Source organism: Piliocolobus tephrosceles, chromosome 8, assembly GCF_002776525.5.
Source record: "Piliocolobus tephrosceles isolate RC106 chromosome 8, ASM277652v3, whole genome shotgun sequence".
NCBI classification, from domain to species: domain Eukaryota; kingdom Metazoa; phylum Chordata; class Mammalia; order Primates; family Cercopithecidae; genus Piliocolobus; species Piliocolobus tephrosceles.
Window position 1 is genome coordinate 7,167,306 of NC_045441.1, and position 18,846 is coordinate 7,186,151.

Below are 18,846 nucleotides of genomic sequence, written 5' to 3' on the forward strand. Positions count from 1 at the left end.
AGCTAAAAGTATAATATTTATGATAAATAAGCATTAAAAGTGATTTAAGAATCTATAAGTAAATACGCAGTTCTGTGGCTTGTATGTATCCTTGAAATTTTATATATTATTCTATACAATCTCATACAAATTAACCGATATCACAAATGTTCAAACCAATCAAGGCACATTCTAATGTCATGCGGCAAAAACAGCTGTAACAAGGGTTAACTGAGGATATGTCAAGATTGATTTTGGTTTTTTTTTTTGAGACACAGTCTCGCTGTCTCCCAGGCTGCAGTGCAGTGACCAGTGGTGTGATCTCGGCTCACTGCAACCTCAGCCTCCTAAGATCAAGCAATTTTCGTGCCTGAGGAGTAGCTGGGATTACAGGTGCCCACTACCATGCCTGGCTAATTTTTGTGTTGGGATTTACAAGTGTGAGGCACTGCACCTGGCCATAGACTTTCATTTCAAAGTCAGCATATGCCCAGGTGTGGTGACTCCCGCCTATAATCCCAGCACTTTGGGAGGCCAAGACGGGCGGATCACCTGAGGTCAGGAGTTTGAGACTAGCCTGGCCAACATAGTGAAACCCCATCTCTACTAAAAAAAAAAAAAATACAAAAATTAGCTGGGCGTGGTGGCGCATGCCTGTAGTTCCAGCTACTTGGGAAGCTGAGACAGGAGAATCGCTTGAATCTAGGAGGCGGAGGTTGCAGTGAGCCGGGACTGGGCCACTGCACTCCAGCCTGGGTGACAGAGTGAGACTCTCTCTCAAAAAACAAAAAACAAAAAACAAAAAAAACCATAAACGAACCAAAAAAAGTACCATACACTATTTCTTATCAGCATTAAAAAATAACACATGACTGGAAATAGCTAAGCAGGAGGAGAGAAATGATGAAAGGTAGTTTCCTGGTGTGTTTTAGCCTCAGTTCTCATGTCTATCATAAGTGAATGTCATTAGTGACTTTTGTCCTTTCAACAACAGGGTGGGAAGAGGCATTGAAAGCCGGCACATTCCCTGCAGCTGCATGGTCCACCTGGGTTTGGGCTGAGGTACACTGGCCTCCAGGCTGTTCTCCAGACAGGTCCCATCCATTCCCACAGACTCTCAGAGACACCTTCCTTGACCTCTTTCACAAATGGTGGTAAACGCCAGCCTCTCTCTAGCTCTGTTCCCGGCTTCTCTTTCTTTTAAGTGCTTATCATACTGTATAAGATATTTTGTTTACTCTCTGTCTCCTTGGTAGAAACTACATGTAATCAAGGCGAGGGATTTTTTATTTTATTTTTAGACGGAGTCTTGCTCTGTCGCTCAGGCTGGAGTACAGTGGCGTGATCTCAGCTACTGTGACTTCTGCCTCCCAGGTTCAAGCAATTCTCGTGTCTCAGCCTCCCCAGTAGCTGGGGCTACAGGCACAGGCCACCATGTCCAGCTAATTTTTGTCTTTTTAGTAGAGACAGGGTTTCACCATGTTGGCCAGGTTGGTCTCGAATTCCTGACCTCAGGCGATCTGCCCGCCTCAGCCTCCCAAAATGCTGGGATTACAGGCATGAGCCACTGAGCCGGGCCAAGGCTAGGAGTCTTAATGTAACCACCACCGCATTTCCAGCACCAAGAACACTGCCTGGATCATCTGATTAATGCCTCACAGTATCCTCAGCAGCAGCAGGTTCTGACATCTGTATTTCATAAGAGACGCCTGCACCCACGGATGAACCAGCTGCAGGCTGTACCTTCAACTCCACCAGCTCATCTGAACACATCGGCACAGACACAAAGGCCCCGTGGGCCAATTAGCCTGGAAAATTGAGCATTAGGTAATGGTGTGACTGCTTGCAACTTCCCTAGCTCAAGGCAATAACTCCAACCAAGGTTCACAAAAGCTGTCAGGGTTGGCCTTCTACCTACTAAGTCCTACCAGGCTTACAAATCTGCAAACACCAGGGCTGTCTTTGTGAATTTCACTTCCCAATCCTATGTTTTTCCAAGCTGTCATTTAAATTACCTGTTTAATACGAGGCATTAATGTGGCCTCTTAAAAACAATCTTGTTTAGAAAGAACCCTCATGTCCATCAACTGGTGAATGAACAACACGTGGTATATCTATTTAGTAGAATATTATTCAGACATCAAAAAGGAATAAAATATTAAGACACTCTACAACGTGGATAAAACCCATTAAGAAGCCAGTCACAAAAGACCAAACATTGTATGACTCTATTTATATAAAAAGTACAGAAAAGACAAATCTGTAGAGACAGAAAATCTATTAGTGGTTACCGGGGGCTGAAAACGAGAATGAGTAATGATAGCAAATGCGGATGAAGGATCTTTCTGAGGTGACAGAAGTGTTATAAATTTAAATTGTGGCGATGGTTGCAAAACTATAAATTTACTAAAAACCATCAAATTGTACACTTAAAATGAGGGAATTTTATAACATATAAATTACTTTTTTTTTTTTTTTTTTTTTGAGATAGGGACTCTCACTCTGTCGCCCAGGCTAGAGTGCAGTGGTGTGCTCAGACCTCATGGTCATCTCAAACTCCCAGGCTCAGGCGATCCTTCCGACTCAGCCTCCCATTAGCAGGGACTTCAGGTGTACACCAACACACCCAGCTAATTTTAAAATTTTTTCTAGAGATGGCCTCTTGTTACGTTGCCCAGTGTGTTAGTCTGTTTCACGCTGCTGATAAAGACATACCCAAGACTGGGAAGAAAAAGAGGTTTCATTGGACTTACAGTTCCACATGGCTGGGGAGGCCTCAGAATCATGGTGGGAGGCGAAAGGCACTTCTAACATGGCAGTGGCAAGAGAAAATGAGAAAGAAGCAAATGCGGAAACCCCTGATGAGCCCATCAGATCTTGTGAGACTTACTCACTACCATGAGGACAGTATGGTGGAAACTGCCCCCATGACTCAAATTATCGCCCATGAGGTTCCTCCCACAACACATGGACATTATGGGAATGTAATTCAAAATGAGATTTGGGTGGGGACATAGAGCCAAACCATATCACCCAGGCTGGTTTCAAACTCTTGGCCTCAAGCAATCCTCCCACCTCAGCCTCCTAAAGTGCTGGAATTACAGGCATGAGCCACCATACCCGGTCCTTTTTTTTTTTTTTTTTTTTTTTTAAAAGGAACCACCACCACGACCACCGCTGCCACCACCCACCCCACCCCACCCCACCCCGTCCTGCCCCTTCTTCCATTACAGGCTGCTAAGGATTCAGGGATCTAAATCCCTAATGCTATGGAATGGCCACAGAGATGTGTGCCTTTGCTCATTCTTCGGTCGTCTCTAACTAGCCTGCCCACAGCACAGCCCAGCATATTGAGATGCACAGGTCATCCCCTGTCCTTTGGGATCATGGATCCCAGACAGCGGGACACGCACCACTGGTCTGCAAAGCATTTATGCCTATGGAGCCGTCTCCAGCAATTTCCCCTTCTAGGGTGAAAATCAATTTGACCCATTAGTAGCAAATGATAACCCAGCTATTTTGAGGCAGATCTCCGGCTGGCATAGCAGTTGCTTTTCCAGCTATGACTGGGGAGGGAGTTTGGCAAATGTTTTTCCAGGCAAAAGTCCTTACTGTGTCCTTCTAAAAGGGGGAGTTTCCTAGGAAATCTCCAGTGCACTGAGAAAACTCTCTGTGACAATTTCATTATGACAGAATCATTGTTTTGCCTTCATTCTTCCTTTCCCGTCTGCACCCACAATCTAGGTTTCGGCTTATACAGAATTATTGCTGCAGAAGCTGTCCTTCAGGGTGCAAAGATCACAGCAGGAAGGAAGCCAAGAGGCCTGCAGGCTTATGAAGCCCCATCCCTAGCAACGTGGCCTGCACCTCCACTGGGCGTGTGGGTACAGTCTTTGGGCTTAGCCTCTCACAGAAGAATATTCTCAGAGTCTTGGAAGCACCCATGAGAGCCTGAGCTCCCTAAAGCCAACCAAGGAATCGGGACCAGTGTGATCATCGAAAGACAGAAACCGCTGCCTCTTCCGATATATTACAAGACGCATCACATTGCCGCGACCTTTCATTTTGTTGCTTTAAGAGACAGATTTCTGTGACAAACTCTCTGCTTCCTATTCCCTATTCACGTAGGCAGCAAGAATTATTCTGCAGCTAAAGCACAATTAAGCCAAAAAAATGGCCCCAATACACTGAGGTAAGAAAAGAAGGATGTTCTACAACTGTTCACATCTTCTGGACAAAATTATCAAGCTCATTAAGAAAATGAAGTCCCAGAGCTACCCCCACCCCACATTGGGGTAAAAATTTAGTTAGGTTTTTTTTTTTTGAGACGGAGTCTCACTCTGTCGCCCAGCCTGGAGTGCAGTGGCGCAATCTCAGCTCACTGCAAGCTCTGCCTCCCGGGTTCACGCCATTCTCCTGCCTCAGCCTCCTGAGTAGCTGGGACTACAGGTGCCCACCGCAACGCCCGGCTAATTTTTTGTATTTTCAGTAGAGATGGAGTTTCACTGTGTTAGCCAGGATGGTCTCGATCTCCTAACCTCGTGATCCGCCCGCCTCGGCCTCCCAAAGTGCTGGGATTATAGGCGTGAGCCACTGTGCCCAGCCAAAATCTAGGTTTTCAATTGTTAATTTGGAAAAAAGAGTGAGGAGGGAGAACAATGTACAGGAAAACTGAGCTCGGCCCATCTGAGAAAGTAACTTGAAGGGAAAAATAACGGTCTTGAACCTAGTTCAAGATTTGAAAATTTCAGCCGGGTACAGTGGCTCACACCTGTAATCCTAGCACTTTGGGAGGCCAAGGCAGGAGGATCGCTTGAGGCCAGTTGTGTGAAACAAGCCTGAGCAACACAGAGAGACTCTGTTTCTACAATAAATGAAAAAATAAAATTTAAAAAAAGACTAGAAAATTTCATTCTATTTTAATTACTAGACAAAGTTTTTCCATTTGCCTATGAATGGAATCATTCAAAACCACGTTCCCTTGTAGTTTAAGTCTGGATGATCACACTGGGTTTAAGGTCCACAGATACTGTAACTCTATATAGTTACGTTTATTTCTTGGCAATGTCAGGAAAGCATTCAGGTTGAAGGCAGGCATTCCTAGCTTTGGCAATTATCAAGCTATCAAACTGTGGAACAATGGCGGGTCCACACCGGCCTCCATCAGGTGAGGGATTATGGAATCCTACCCCAGAATTCAAACAAATTTTAAATTCTGAACTTCAGAGGGAATAAGTAATGCCTATAAGACTGAAGTAAAAATCATTTCTTGAAATTCCTACAAGGATAATACCAGTATCCATGTTTGCTTTGTTCTTAGAGGTACATGTTCTTATTTGAAAGAATGAAATCTGAGGTCAGGAGTCTGAGGCCAGCCTGACCAACATGGTGAAACCCCGTCTCTACTAAAAATATAAAGAATTAGCTGAGCACGGTAGCACGCACCTGTAATCCCAGCTACTTGGGAGGGTGAGGCAGGAGAATCACTTGAACCTGGGAGGCGGAGGCTGCAACAAGCTGAGATGGGGCCGCCAGACTCCAGCTTGGGCAATAGACCAAGACTCTGTCTCAAAGTCTCAAAAAAAAAAAAAAAAAAAGAAAGAAAAAGAAAAGAAAAGAAAGAATGGAAACACAACCCTTCCTATTCTAAGCTGCTGTACCAAGATGACTGCCATGTAACATAACTTTCAGTCTTTTTTTTTTTTTTTTTAAGATGGAGTTTCCTTCTTGTTGCCCAGGCTGGAGTGCAATGGCACGATCTTGGCTCACCACAACCTCTGCTTCCCCAATTCAAGTGATTCTCCTGCCTCAGCCTCCTGAGTAGCTGGGAGTACAAGCATGCGCCACCACGCTCGGCTAATTTTTTTTTTATTTTTAGTAGAGACGGGGTTTCTCCATGTTGGTCAGGCTGGTCTCGAACTCCTGACCTCAGGTGATCCACCCACCTCAGCCTCCCAAAGTGCTGGCATTACAGGCGTAAGCCACTGCGCCCGGCCATAACTTTCAGTCTTAAAAGTAACATTTCAACCAGAATCTGAAAATGTGCATCTTTTCTGGGATTTCCTCTTTGTGTAAGTTTGTACATGTGTAGGAGAGAGAGGTAACATCTGAATGTGTGTACTTATGTTTCATTCCACCAACTCTGTAAAGTCTCACATTTTGGGCTTTGAAACATCACAAAAATTTACACATTTCTGCAACCTTTATTATTATGCCTGCGTTGAGCCCACTCCATGCTGGACACAGGAAACACAAAGATGAATGAAGAAAGAGCTCCAGGCCGGGCGCGGTGGTTCACGCCTGCAATCCCAGCACTTTAGGATAACGAGGCGGGCAGATCACCTGAGGTCAGGAGTTTGAGACCAGCCTGGCCAACATGGTAAAACCCTGTCTCTACTAAAAATATAAAAAGTAGCTGGGCGTGGTGGCATGCGCCTGTAATTCCAGCTACTCAGGAGGCTGAGGCAGGAGAATCAGCGGAACACAGGAGGCGGAGGTTTCAGTGAGCCGAGATCCTACCATTGTGCTCTAGCCTTGGCAACAAGGGTGAAATTCCATCTCAGAAAAAAAAGAAAGAGCTCCAGTTCTTGGAAATGCACCGTCTCACAGGGAAACAGGTATGAAGAAATACCAAGGCAATTCACGGAGGGCTGGTGAAAATAAGATAAGCAAATACCTTTAATATGACCTTATTATCATTTAGAAATATAAAACTGAAACACAGATAAACAGCATGTATTAAGGAACCAGTAATTGATTACCGATTCTGAAATAGCTGTCAAAAGATATATACTTTGAAGGCCACAGAGTACACTAGGCTGTTTGACTAAGTGCTCTTGCCTGCCTAGTTACTGTTTTTAAAAGGTGTGTCCTGGAATAAAAAAGCAAGCGATAAATTTACAGGAGGGGACATCTTACGCACTGGGTTACCTTTGTTTAGAACACCTCAGAGCACTGAACAGGTAACAGGAACTTTACCGGAGCAAAGTACACTGACTTACTGCACCAGTTCTTTCCAAATGCCACTTTTACGGTAGTATCTGGAATCATTCTAGCTAACTTCCCTCAACCAGACTCTGTGAGACAGCTCATTCTACTTTTGTGTGTGTGTGTGTGTGTGTGTGTGTGTGTGTGTGTGTGTGTGAGAGAGAGAGAGATGGAGTCTCGCTCTGTCGCCCAGGCTGGAGTGCAGTGGCGCAGTCTCGGCTCACCGCAACCTTGGCCTCCCAGGCTCAAGCAATTCTCCTGCCTCAGCCTCCCAAGTAGCTGGGATTACAGGTGCCCACCACCACACCTGGGTAATGTTTGTGTTTTTAGGAGAGATGGGATTTTGCCATGTTGGCCAGGCTGGTGCTGAACTCCCGAACTCTGGTGATCCACCTGCCTTGGCCTCCCAAAGTGCTGGGATTATAGGCATTGAGCCATGGCAACTGACCTCATTCTATTGTTTTAAAATCGCAGCTGGGTGGGTGTGGTGGCTCATGCCTATAATTCCAGGACTCTGGGAGGCTGAAATGGGTTGATCACTTGAGGCCAGGAATTCAAGACCAGCCTGGCCAACATGGTGAAACCCCATCTCTACTAAAAATACAAAAAGTAGTCAGGCATAGTGGCAGGCACCTTAATCCCAGCTACTCAGGAGGCAGAGGTAGGAGGATTATTTGAACCCAGGAGGCGGAGGCTGCAGTGAGCCAAGATCGCACCACTGCACTCCAGCCTGGGTGACAGAGCGAGATTCTGTCTCAAAATAAAATTGCAGCCTTTGCGATCTGAGGAATTGTTCAAAAATTCCAAATAATTTAAAAACAGTTTAAATTCTTTACTTTTACTTCTCAGATACCAGTAAGGGGCAATCATTTCTTTTTCTGAGACAGGGTCTTGCTTTGTTGCCCAGGCTGGAGTCCAGTGGCACAATCTCGGCTCACTGCAGCCTCGACCTCCTGGACTCAAGTGATTCAGCCTCCAGAGTAGCTGGGATTACAGGCGCACACCCCCATGTCCAGTTAATGTTTTTGTGTTTTTCGTAAAGATGGGATTTCACTATGTTGTCCAGGCTGGTCTCGAACTCCTGACCTCAAGTGAACTGCCTGCTTCAGCCTCCCAAAGTGCTGGGACTGCAGGCATGAGTCCCCACATCCAGCCAGGAATCAACATTTCTAAACATTTTTTTTTTTTTTTTTTGAGACGGAGTCTCGCTGTCACCCAGGCTGGAGTGCAGTGGCGGGATCTCGGCTCACTGCAACCTCCGCCTCCCAGGTTCACACCATTCTCCTGCCTCAGCCTCCCGAGTAGCTGGGACTATAGGCGCCCACCACGTCGCCCGGCTAGTTTTTTGTATTTTTTAGTAGGGACGGGGTTTCACCGTGTTAGCCAGGATGGTCTCGATCTCCTGACCTCGTGATCCGCCCGTCTCAGCCTCCCAAAGTGCTGGGATTACAGGCTTGAGCACCGCGCCTGGCCCCAGGAATCAACATTTCTACAACGTTCTTTCTGAGAACTTTTTTTTGTCTCTCATCTACTTCTCTCCTATATTCAACTTTCCAAAGGCTTTTTTTTTTTTTTGAGACAGAGTCTTGCTCTGTCGCCAGGCTGGAGTGCAGTGGTACCATCTCATCTCACTGCAACCTCTGCCTCCTGGGTTCAAGCAATTCTCCTGCCTCAGCCTCCTGAGCAGCTGGGACTACAGGCACACACCAACACGTCCAACTAATTTTTTGTATTTTTAGTTGAGACGGGGTTTCACTATGTTGGCCAGGATGGTCTCGATCTCTTGACCTTGTGCTCGGCTCGCCTGGGCCTCCCAAAGTGCTGGGATTACAGGCGTGAGCCACCGCGCCTGGTCTTCCAAAGATTTCCTTAAAGACTTCCTTAAATTGCCTTAAAACTCCTCTCAAACTTAACCTACATGCATATTAAGTTTTTCCTTTTTTCTTCGCATATTGAGACAAAACAAAGTCCAAATATTGAAGTTGCAAAGGCCAGCCCCCTCCGGGACGAGGGTAGGGAAAGGAGCAAGGATGTTTAATTTACGATATGGGCAGGTCCAGGTGGAGGAGAGGGGCTGGGGCTACTAGAACTTGGGGTTGCTGTCCTGTCATAGCTATACACTCTAGACGGGCACAGACCTCCTTTGTCTTTTCTCCAGCGTGGTTCCTGGTGGTAACCATGGTGCTTGGCACAGCTGTGGTGCTCAAGAAAACAGTTGCGGGAAACTCATGTTGGTGGTAAAAGCTCGGCATGTACCTCACAGGTGCTGGCGACGTGGCAGCTGTTATTACTGATGAGATCTGAGAGCCACTAAGGAGTTGGTGACAGTTTCAGTCACCCCTGTGTGATCAGCACAGGTCTTCAAGATTTAAAACACAAATATTTTTGAGTTCTTACTATGCACCACCACGATAAGGGATTAAATAAACCTTCAAGGGCTGGGTGCGGTGGCTCATGCCTTTAATCCCAGCACTTTGGGAGGCTGAGGTGGGAGGACTGCTTGAGCCCAGGAGTTCGAGACCAGCCTGGCCAACAAAGTGAGGCAGGTCCTGTCTCCAAAAACAAAAACAAAAACAAAAAACAAAACAAAACAGAAAACAAATTAGCTGGGAATGGTGATGCACGCCTGTAGTCCCAGCCACTCCGAAGGCTGAGGCAGGAGAATTTGCTTGAGCCTAGGAGTTGGAGGCTGCAATAAGCTACGATCGTGCCATTTCACTCCAGTCTGGGCAACAGTTAAGACCCTGTCTCCAAACAAAAGAAAAAACACAACCAAAAAAACCTTCAAGGATCATATAGCTCCTTCAGGGAGATAAAAATGTGTGCCAATATTTTCAACAGTATTCTCTTATAAGGTATTTACTCAGCTCCACCTATCTCAGTCATTTGTAAATAAGGGGGCAAGCAATAATAACAGATGAAAATCACTGCTCTTGGGGTGGTGACAATCTAGTAAACACACGCTGTGCCTACTAACAGTTAACCCTAATTTAATACCTACAATGCGCCAGACGGTATTCTAAGAGCCTTCATGTATGACCATGTTTCATCTTCACAGCAACCCTAGCAGGTATTATCATCCTTATTTACAGACTAAAGCATAACATCAAATGAAAGAATAGGGCATTACCAAGTACATACAACCATCTGGGATGACACAAAGGATGCACTGGTTAGCTGAAGAAGCCTTCTCAGAGGGCGTAAGAATTGGACTAAGTCTCTAAGCGGATGCCTGTAATCCCAGCTACTTGGGAGGCCGAGGCAGGAGAATCGCTTGAACCCGGGAGGCGGAAGTTGCAATCAGCCAAGATCGCACCACTGCACTCCAGCCTGGGTGACAAGACAAGACTCCCTCTCAAAAACAAAACAAAACCCACAAGGTTTTGCATGTTTAAACTTCTGTGTTTACAGGCATATTGTTCCTGCATTTATTGTTCAGACACATACTGTACTGTCAGATGTAGTTGATGTCCTGTATCTTAAGCTGCTCAAAGTATAAGATAAGCCCATGCTATGATGACACATATCATTTAGTCCATTAAATAATCACAACTGGGCCAGATGCAGTGGCTCACACCTGCAATCCCAGCACTTTGGGAGACTAAGGCAGGCAGATGGCTTGAGCCCAGGAGTTCAAGAGCAGCCTGGGCAACATAGCGAAACCTCATCTCTATGAAAAACATAAAAATTAGTCAGACATGGTGGCACGTGCCTGTAGTCCCAGCTTCTTGGGAGGCTGAGGCAGGAGGAACGCTTTAGCCTGGGAGGTTGAGGCTGCAGTGAGCCATGATCATATCACTGCACTCAAGCCTGGGCAATAAAGACCCCAAGAAAATTAAAAAAAAAAAAAAAAAATCTAAGTTTTATCCAAAGAAACTCCTGGCCCCTAAGTATGAGCAATTTTCATTGTGACTTTCCTGATTTGTCACTTGAGGTTTTTGTGGCCAGAAACAGATTGGTCTATTTTTTTTTTTTTTTTTTTTTTTTTTTGAGACGGAGTCTCGCTGTGTCACCCAGGCTGGAGTGCAGTGGCCGGATCTCAGCTCACTGCAAGCTCCGCCTCCCGGGTTCACGCCATTCTCCTGCCTCAGCCTCCCGAGTAGCTGGGACTACAGGTGCCCGCCACCTTGCCCGGCTAGTTTTTTGTATTTTTAGTAGAGACGGGGTTTCACCGTGTTAGCCAGGATGGTCTCAATCTCCTGACCTCGTGATCCGCCCGTCTCAGCCTCCCAAAGTGCTGGGATTACAGGCTTGAGCCACTGCGCCCGGCCCAGATTGGTCTACTAACTAAGACTCAGGCAGTTGTCAGATAGGCATGTGAAGGTGACGGGGGCCCTGTCTTCTGTACTCCACTCCCCTCCCACAACAGGCAGGGGCTTCCCCCCTCCTAACTCAGCATGGGGCTGTCGGATTAGGGTAGCTGGTGGTTGGATCTGTCACTTGGGAACTATTCCAACTCCTACCCCAATCTTTTCTGCACATTTGCTCAAGGCCTTATTTTTTATTTTTATTTTCATTTTGAGACTCTAGAGTCTCACTCTGTCACCCAGGCTGGAGTACAGTGGCAAGATCTCAGCTCAGTGCAACCTCTGCCTCCCAGGTTCAAGCGATTCTCCTGCCTTGGCCTCCCAAGTAGCTGGGATTACAGGTACCCACCACCATGCCCAGCTGGTTTTTTTGTATTTTTAGTACAGACGGGGTTTCGCCATGTTGGCCAAGCTCGTCTCGAACTCCTGACCTCAGGTGATCCGCCCCTGTCAGCCTCTGAAACTGCTGGGATTACAGGTGTGAGGATGCCTTATGTTTTAATCATCTGAGTTTTCCCCCACACTTTTGACAGGTTATTACCACTCGTGTACCTCTTCTTGTCCCTGTTGTCACCTGATTTTGTGCCTTTCAAAGATACGGCCATGCTTGGAGAGCAACTAACTGCTTGCAACATCAGAAATGACTTTTTGCTCTACACGTTCAGAGAAACTTCTGAACAAACTATAGAAATGACCCCTGAAAGTATAGTCTTGACTTTTAAAAGGCAGTTTTAACAACTGGAATTTGAGTGTTTTCAGTTTTGTTCAGCTAGTTGTCTGATGCACATGTAGTCTTGGGTTAGTAAAAAAAAAAATTTTTTTTTTTTTTGAGATGGAGTCTTGCTCTGTCTCCCAGGCTGGAGTGCAGTGGTGCGATCTCGTCTCACTGCAAGCTCCACCTACCGGGTTCACACCATTCTCCTGCCTCAGCCTCCTGAGTAGCTGGGACTACAGGCACCCACCACCGTGCCCAGCTAATTTTTTGTATTTTCAGTAGAAACGGGGTTTCACCATGTTAGCCAGGATGGTCTCTATCTCCTGACCTCGTGATCTGCCCGCCTCAGCCTCCCAAAGTGCTGGGATTACAGGCATGAGCCACTGTGCCCAGCCTTGGGTTAGTAAATGTTAAACATGTATTCCCATAAGTAAAAATCAAAACAAAAATCGTAAGATTTAAAATTAGGTTTATCTTTAAATAGGTAATTTGCAAACAGAGGTAGGAGATGGCAATTTTTAGCTTAGGTTTAAAAACATACGCCCATTAAAATGGGATATATATATTTATCTACATATTTACCTGCTTCATTTATGTTAAACATTATAAAAGCAAGCAATTCACATTAAAAAATGTAAACGTGGCCAGGTGCAGTGGCTCACACCTGTAATCCCAGCACTTTGGAAGGCCGAGGCGGGTGAATCACGAGGTCAGGAGATCGAGACCATCCTGGCTAACATGGTGAAATTCCGTCTCTACTAAAATTACAGAAACAAAATTAGCCGAGCATGGTGGCGGGCGCCTGTAGTCCCAGCTACTCCGGAGGCTGAGGCAGAAGAGTGGCGTGAACCTGGGAGGCGGAGCTTGCAGTGAGCCGAGATTGCGCCACCGCACTCCAGCCTGGGTGACAGAGCGAGACTCTGTCTCAAAACAAAAACAAAAACAAAAACTCCTGCCCTAGAGTTACCTGTGCTTAATTGCTATTGTTTAGGGACTTTTTAGCCTCCAAAATACCATATGAATAAACACACGTTTTTTCATTTGTTTTGAGACAGTCTCTTACTCTGTTGCCAGGCTGGAGTGCGCTGGCGTGATCTTAGCTCACTGCTACCTTTGCCTCCCTGGTTCAAGCGATCCTGCCTCAGCCTCCTGAGTAGCTGGGACTACACACGTGCTCCACCACACCCAGTTAACTTTTTTTTTTTTTTGTATTTTTAGTAGAGACGGGGGTTTCACCATGTTGGCCAGAATGGTCTCGATCTCTTGACCTCGTGATCTGCCCGCCTCGACCTCCCAAAGTGCTGGGATTACAGGCATGAGCCACGGTGCCCAGCCTATAAACACAGTTAAAGCAGGAAACCCAGGGGCGTCTTCACCCACCCGCTGTTCTCTCAAAAGCACAGGCACTCTAGGAGACTGTGAAAGATTGGTTAGATCTCTGAGCTGGGTTCATCTATTCTGCTCCCTGGTTTGGGAACACATTCTGGTAATATTTTTTCTTCTATTTTTTAAAACAGAGAGACTGGCCACATTTTATCTCATTTATATGCATCTCACCTTTATTCCCAAAGACTTCAGGCGGAGATTACACTAGGAACTAAAACCACTAAAATCTAAAACTTGACCAGGCACAATGCCTCACACTTGTAATCCCAGCACTTTGGGAGGCCGAGGTGGGCAGATCACGAGGTCAGGAGATCGAGACCATCCTGGCTAACATGGTGAAAGCCCGTCTTTACTGAAAATACAAAAAAAAAAAAAAATTAGCCGGGCCTGGTGGCGGGTGCCTGTAGTCCCAGCTACTTGGGAGGCTGAGTCAGGAGAATGGTGTGAACTTGGGAGGTGGAGCTTGCAGTGAGCGGAGATTGCGCCGCTGCACTCCAGCCTGGGTGACAGAGTGAGACTCCGTCTCAAAAAAAAAATTCTCAAAAAAAAAAAAAATCTAAAACTCAAGTCACTAAAATCATGATAAAACAGAAGGACTCAAGGTTAGGAAGACAAACAGAAGTATAAAATCAAGGCTGAGGAAAATAAGAACAGAAGTCCAAGGTCTGAAAGGTCACAGAGCTGTAATTACTCTGCACATATCTACAAATTCTAAGTTTATGGGGGAAAATGTGCCTAGTTATTAATAGGCATCAAATCGTGGGTGTTCTAGCCAATGTCCATATTCTATATGGTACACATGCTTAAATACTGAAAACACACACACACACCCCTTCTATGTGTTATTAAAAAGGAAGTGGTTTTAAAAGATCTACTTAATTGAGCAGGGAATGGCAGTGCATGACTGTAGTCCCTGTTACTTGGGAGGCTGAGGTAAGATCACTGGAGCCCAGGAGTTCTAGGCCAGCCTGGGCAATGTAGCAATTTTCTCTCTTAAAAAAAAATAAAGAAAAGAAAAAAAAAGTCTACCTTAGCTGGGTGTGGTGGCAGGCGCCTGCAATCCCAACTACTAGGGAGGCTGAGGCAGGAGAACTGCTTGAACCCAGGAGGTGGAGGTTGCAGTGAGCTGAGATAGCACCACTGCACTCCAGCCTGGACGAACAAGAGCAAAACTCTGTTTCAAAAAAGAAGTCCACCTAACTGGCTGGAGTTCAGGGAAAGGTACACGCTCACACAATGTAGCTGACAGCACCATTTGGTGCATGCTTTCTGTAGGGCATTTTGCAATGTGGAGCAAACAGGCTTTAAAATGTACCTGCCCTTTAACCCAGAGCTCCCTTCTGGGAATGTGGCTTAAGGAAAACATCATGGATCTGCTTACGGATCTGCACAAGGCTTTGACTGCAACCATGCCCATGGCCGCGTTGTAATAGCAAAGTACTGGCAACGATCTATGTCCAACCACAGGGGCTCACCAATAAATGATGATGAAAAACGGAGTTGTGTGCAGTCATCAGAATGACAGCGCACAGAAAACTCACATGGGAATATGTATTGAAAAATATCAGAAAAAGTGACAGCAAGAGTTAGTGTTATCTCTGGTTTGCAGGATTCTGGGCACGCTTATTTACACTTCTTATTTTATTTTTATTTTTTTTGAGACAGAGTCTTGCTCTGTCATCCAGGCTGGAGTACAGTGGCGCAGCCTCAGCTCACTGCAACCTCTGCCTCCCGGGTTCACGCCATTCTCCTGCCTCAGCCTCCTGGTTAGCTGGGACTACAGGCACCCGCCACCATGCCCAGCTAATTTTTTTTGTATTTTTAGTAGAGACAGGGTTTCACCATGTTAGCCAGGGTGGTCTTCATCTCCTGACCTCATGACCTGCCCTCCTCGGCCTCCCAAAGTGCTGGGATTACAGGCGTGAGCCACCGCGCCTGGCCTAATTTTTATATTTTTAGTAGAGATAGGCCTTCACCATGTTGGTCAGGCTGGTCTCGAACTCCTGACTTTAGGTGATCCGCCTGCCTCAGCCTCCCAAAGTGCTAGGATTACAGGCATGTGTCCCCTGCCCCCCCTCTCCCCGCACCGTGCCTGGCCCAAAGTAGGTACATTTTTCAAGAAACGTTACATAAAAAGGAAAGTATTTTCATTAATATTTAATTAACAAGAAAATGCAATTAACCATAACTCTGCACCCCATTCCGAGCCCTCCAGTTTAACATAAGGGATAATCCTTTCATGGCCGGGCGCAGTGGCTCACGCCTGTAATCCTAGCACTTTCGGAGGCTGAGGAGGGTGGATCACCTGAGGTCAGCAGTTCGAGACCAGCCTAGCCAACAAGGTGAAACCCCCGTCTCCACTAAAAATACAAAAATTAGCCGGGTGGGGTGGCACCTGCCTGTAGTCAGGAGGCTGAGGGCAGAGAATCAGTTGAACCTAGGAGGCGGAGGTTGCAGTGAGCCAAGATTGCGCCATTGCACTCCAGCCCGGGTGACGGAGCCAGCCTCCGTCTCAAAACAAAACAAAACAAAAACCCTTTCATGCGTTCCGTCATGATAGTTTTAGAGTCTAATGAACTTCAGTTTATGTCTTCCTCTAATGACTACCACAACTGCATGGCCTCTCTCAGACCAGAATTCCCTAGGTCTTGGTTTGTCTTCTGACCTGAAGGATTTCCCACGGGGCTCCCTGCCAAGGTTACAGACGCCCTACAGAGAAACGACAGATCACCAGCAGGCCTGGAACAAACGATTTTGTTTGTTTTGTGTTTACTTTAAAATTATTTTTTGCACATACCCACAAGAATGGCAAAAATTAAAAGGATGGGAAGTAGCAGCAGCTGGCGAGGATGAAGAGCAAACGGAACTCTCACACTCTGCTGGCGGAACGGCAACTGGTACGTCGCTTTGCAAAATCAGCAGTTTCTCCTAAAGCCAAATATTTGAATAGCTAATACTCAGCCAGTCTGCTCCTATGTATCTACCCAAGAGAAATGAGGGCCTATGGCCATCAGATGGGAGCCAGAACATTCATAAAGCACAACTCATAATATCTTGGAATAGTCTGAAAATAATCCCAGCTGGGCGCAGTGGCTCAAGCCTGCAATCCCAGCACTTTGGGAGGCCAAGGCTGGCAGATCACCTAAGGTCAGGAGTTTGAGACCAGCCTGGCCAACATGGTGAAACCTAGTCTCTACTAAAAACATAAAAATTAGCCGGGCGTGGTAGCGCACACCTGTAATCCCAGCTCCTCGGGAGGCTGAGACAGGAGAATCGCTTGAACCTGGGAGGCAAGGGTTGTAATGAGCCAAGATCACACACACCCCTGTACTTGAGCCTGGCTGACAGAGCAAGACTCCGTCTCAAAAAAAAAAAAAAAACAAACCAGAAAGAAAGAAAATAATCCCAGCCAGGTATGGTGGCTCATGCCTGTAAGCCCAGAACTTTGGGAGGCTGAGGTGTGTGGATCATGAGGTCAGGTGTTTGAGACCAGCCTGACCAACATGGTGAAACCCGATCTCTACTAAAAATACAAAAATCAGCCAGGCGTGGTAGCATGAGCCTGTAATCCCAGCTACTCAGGAGTCTGAGGGAGGAGAATTGCTTGAACCTGCGAGGTGGAGCTTGCAGTGAGCCAAGATTATGCCACTGCACCCCAGCCTGGGCAACAGAGCAAGACTCCATCTCAAAAAAAAAAAAAAAAAAAAAAGAAGTTAGGAGAGGGGCTACCCTTGGAGGGGTGCAGCAATTGCGAGGTGGCACGAGGGGGACTTCAGGGGGTTGCCATGGTTTGCTTCTTGAGCTGGGTGGTGGTTACACAGGTGTGTTCAGTTTGTGAACAGTCAGCTATGTACACTTAAGCACAACTTTATGTATACTGCTATTCAATAAAAAGTTTTAAAAACAAACTTTAAAATATATTTGCATGTGTCAGCAGATAAGTTAAAATTCTATGCAGCTTTTACAACTTATTTTTAAGTTGGAATATTTAGTTGGAATTATTATAGCTTTGAATACAGGCCTGTAATCCCAGCACTTTGGGAAGCCGAGGCAGGCAGATTACTTGAGCTCAGAAGTGTGTGACCAGCCTGGGCAACACAGCGAGACACCGTCTCTACCAAAAATAAAAAATTAGCCGGGCATGGTGGTGCATGTGGTCCCAGCTACATACCTGTAGCTTTTGATTTACATTTGTGACACTACTTCAGTTGTGGGTATTAATTCTTGTCTTGCACAGACCTTCAAGGGAAAGCTAATCTGCATGGAATTAAAACAAATTGGATTTTTATTTTCTTCAACATTCCACCCAGTTTTTAATTAAAAAATAATCATTTTTTCTTGAGATGGGGTCTCACTCTGTTGCCCAGGCCGGAGTACAATGGCACCACTCCAGTACTGCAACCTCTGACTCCTGGCCTCAAGTGATCCTTCCACCTCAGCCTACTGAGGAGCTGGGACCCCAGGCACACACCACCACACCTGGCTAATTTTTGTATCTTTGTAGAGGTAGGGTCTCACTACATTACCCAGGCTGGTCTCGAACTCCTGGACTCAAGCAATCCACCTACTTGACCCCCCAAAGTGCTGGGATTACAGGCGTGAGCCGCCACTCCTAGCCTCATTTTATAAAGAGAGTTTGTTCAAAACATGCCAATGATGACGAATTAACAGAATGACAGAAAATTCCAGTCACACCATAGATCGCTACATTATGAAAATGTATTTGGTTTGTGCATCTGCTGGTCACTGGAAATTAAATTATCATACAAACAAAGGCATGGTAAGTGGGATGTGGCAGCCGGTCACTAAGAGACCCAAGGCCTCAGTTTCTCAATCTGGTTAACCACCAGCCTGGCCAACATGGTGAAACCCTGCCTCTATCAAAAAATGCAAAACTTAGCCGGGTGTGGTGGCTGTAGTCCCAGCTACTCGGGAGGCTAAGGTGGGAGAATTGCTTGAACCTGGGAGAGGGAGGTTGCAGTGAGATGCGATTGCACCACTGTACTCCAGCCTGAGCAACAAAGCAAGACCCGGTCTCAAAAGTAAATAAATGTAAATAGTTAAGCAAACACAATCCACATTCACCTGGTGGGCTGATGTTTAGTTAGAACTAAGAACTCTAGGCCAAGCCTGTAATCCCAGCACTTTGGGAGGCCGAGACGGGCGGATCACGAGGTCAGGAGATGGAGACCATCCTGGCTAACACCGTGAAACCCCGTCTCTACTAAAAAAAATACAAAAAACTAGCCGGGCGAGGTGGTGGTCGCCTGTAGTCCCAGCTACTCGGGAGGCTGAGGCGGGAGAATGGCGTAAACCCGGGAGGCGGAGCTTGCAGTGAGCTGAGATCCGGCCACTGCACTCCAGCCTGGGCGACAGAGCGAGACTCCGTCTCAAAAATAAATAAATAAATAAATAAAAAAATAAAAAAGAACTCTATGAGGCCAGGCACGGTGGCTCAAGCCTGTAATCCTA

General features: G+C 46.2%; 1 protein-coding gene and 1 pseudogene across 1 annotated transcript in view; both read right to left on the minus strand.

Annotated features, from left to right (window-relative positions):
* The window catches only part of BAIAP2L1 (BAR/IMD domain containing adaptor protein 2 like 1), a 97,054-nt gene that overhangs the window by 73,390 nt on the left and 4,818 nt on the right, over positions 1–18,846 (minus strand). The window lies entirely within an intron of this gene.
* Positions 11,899–11,986, minus strand: LOC111526393 (annotated as a pseudogene).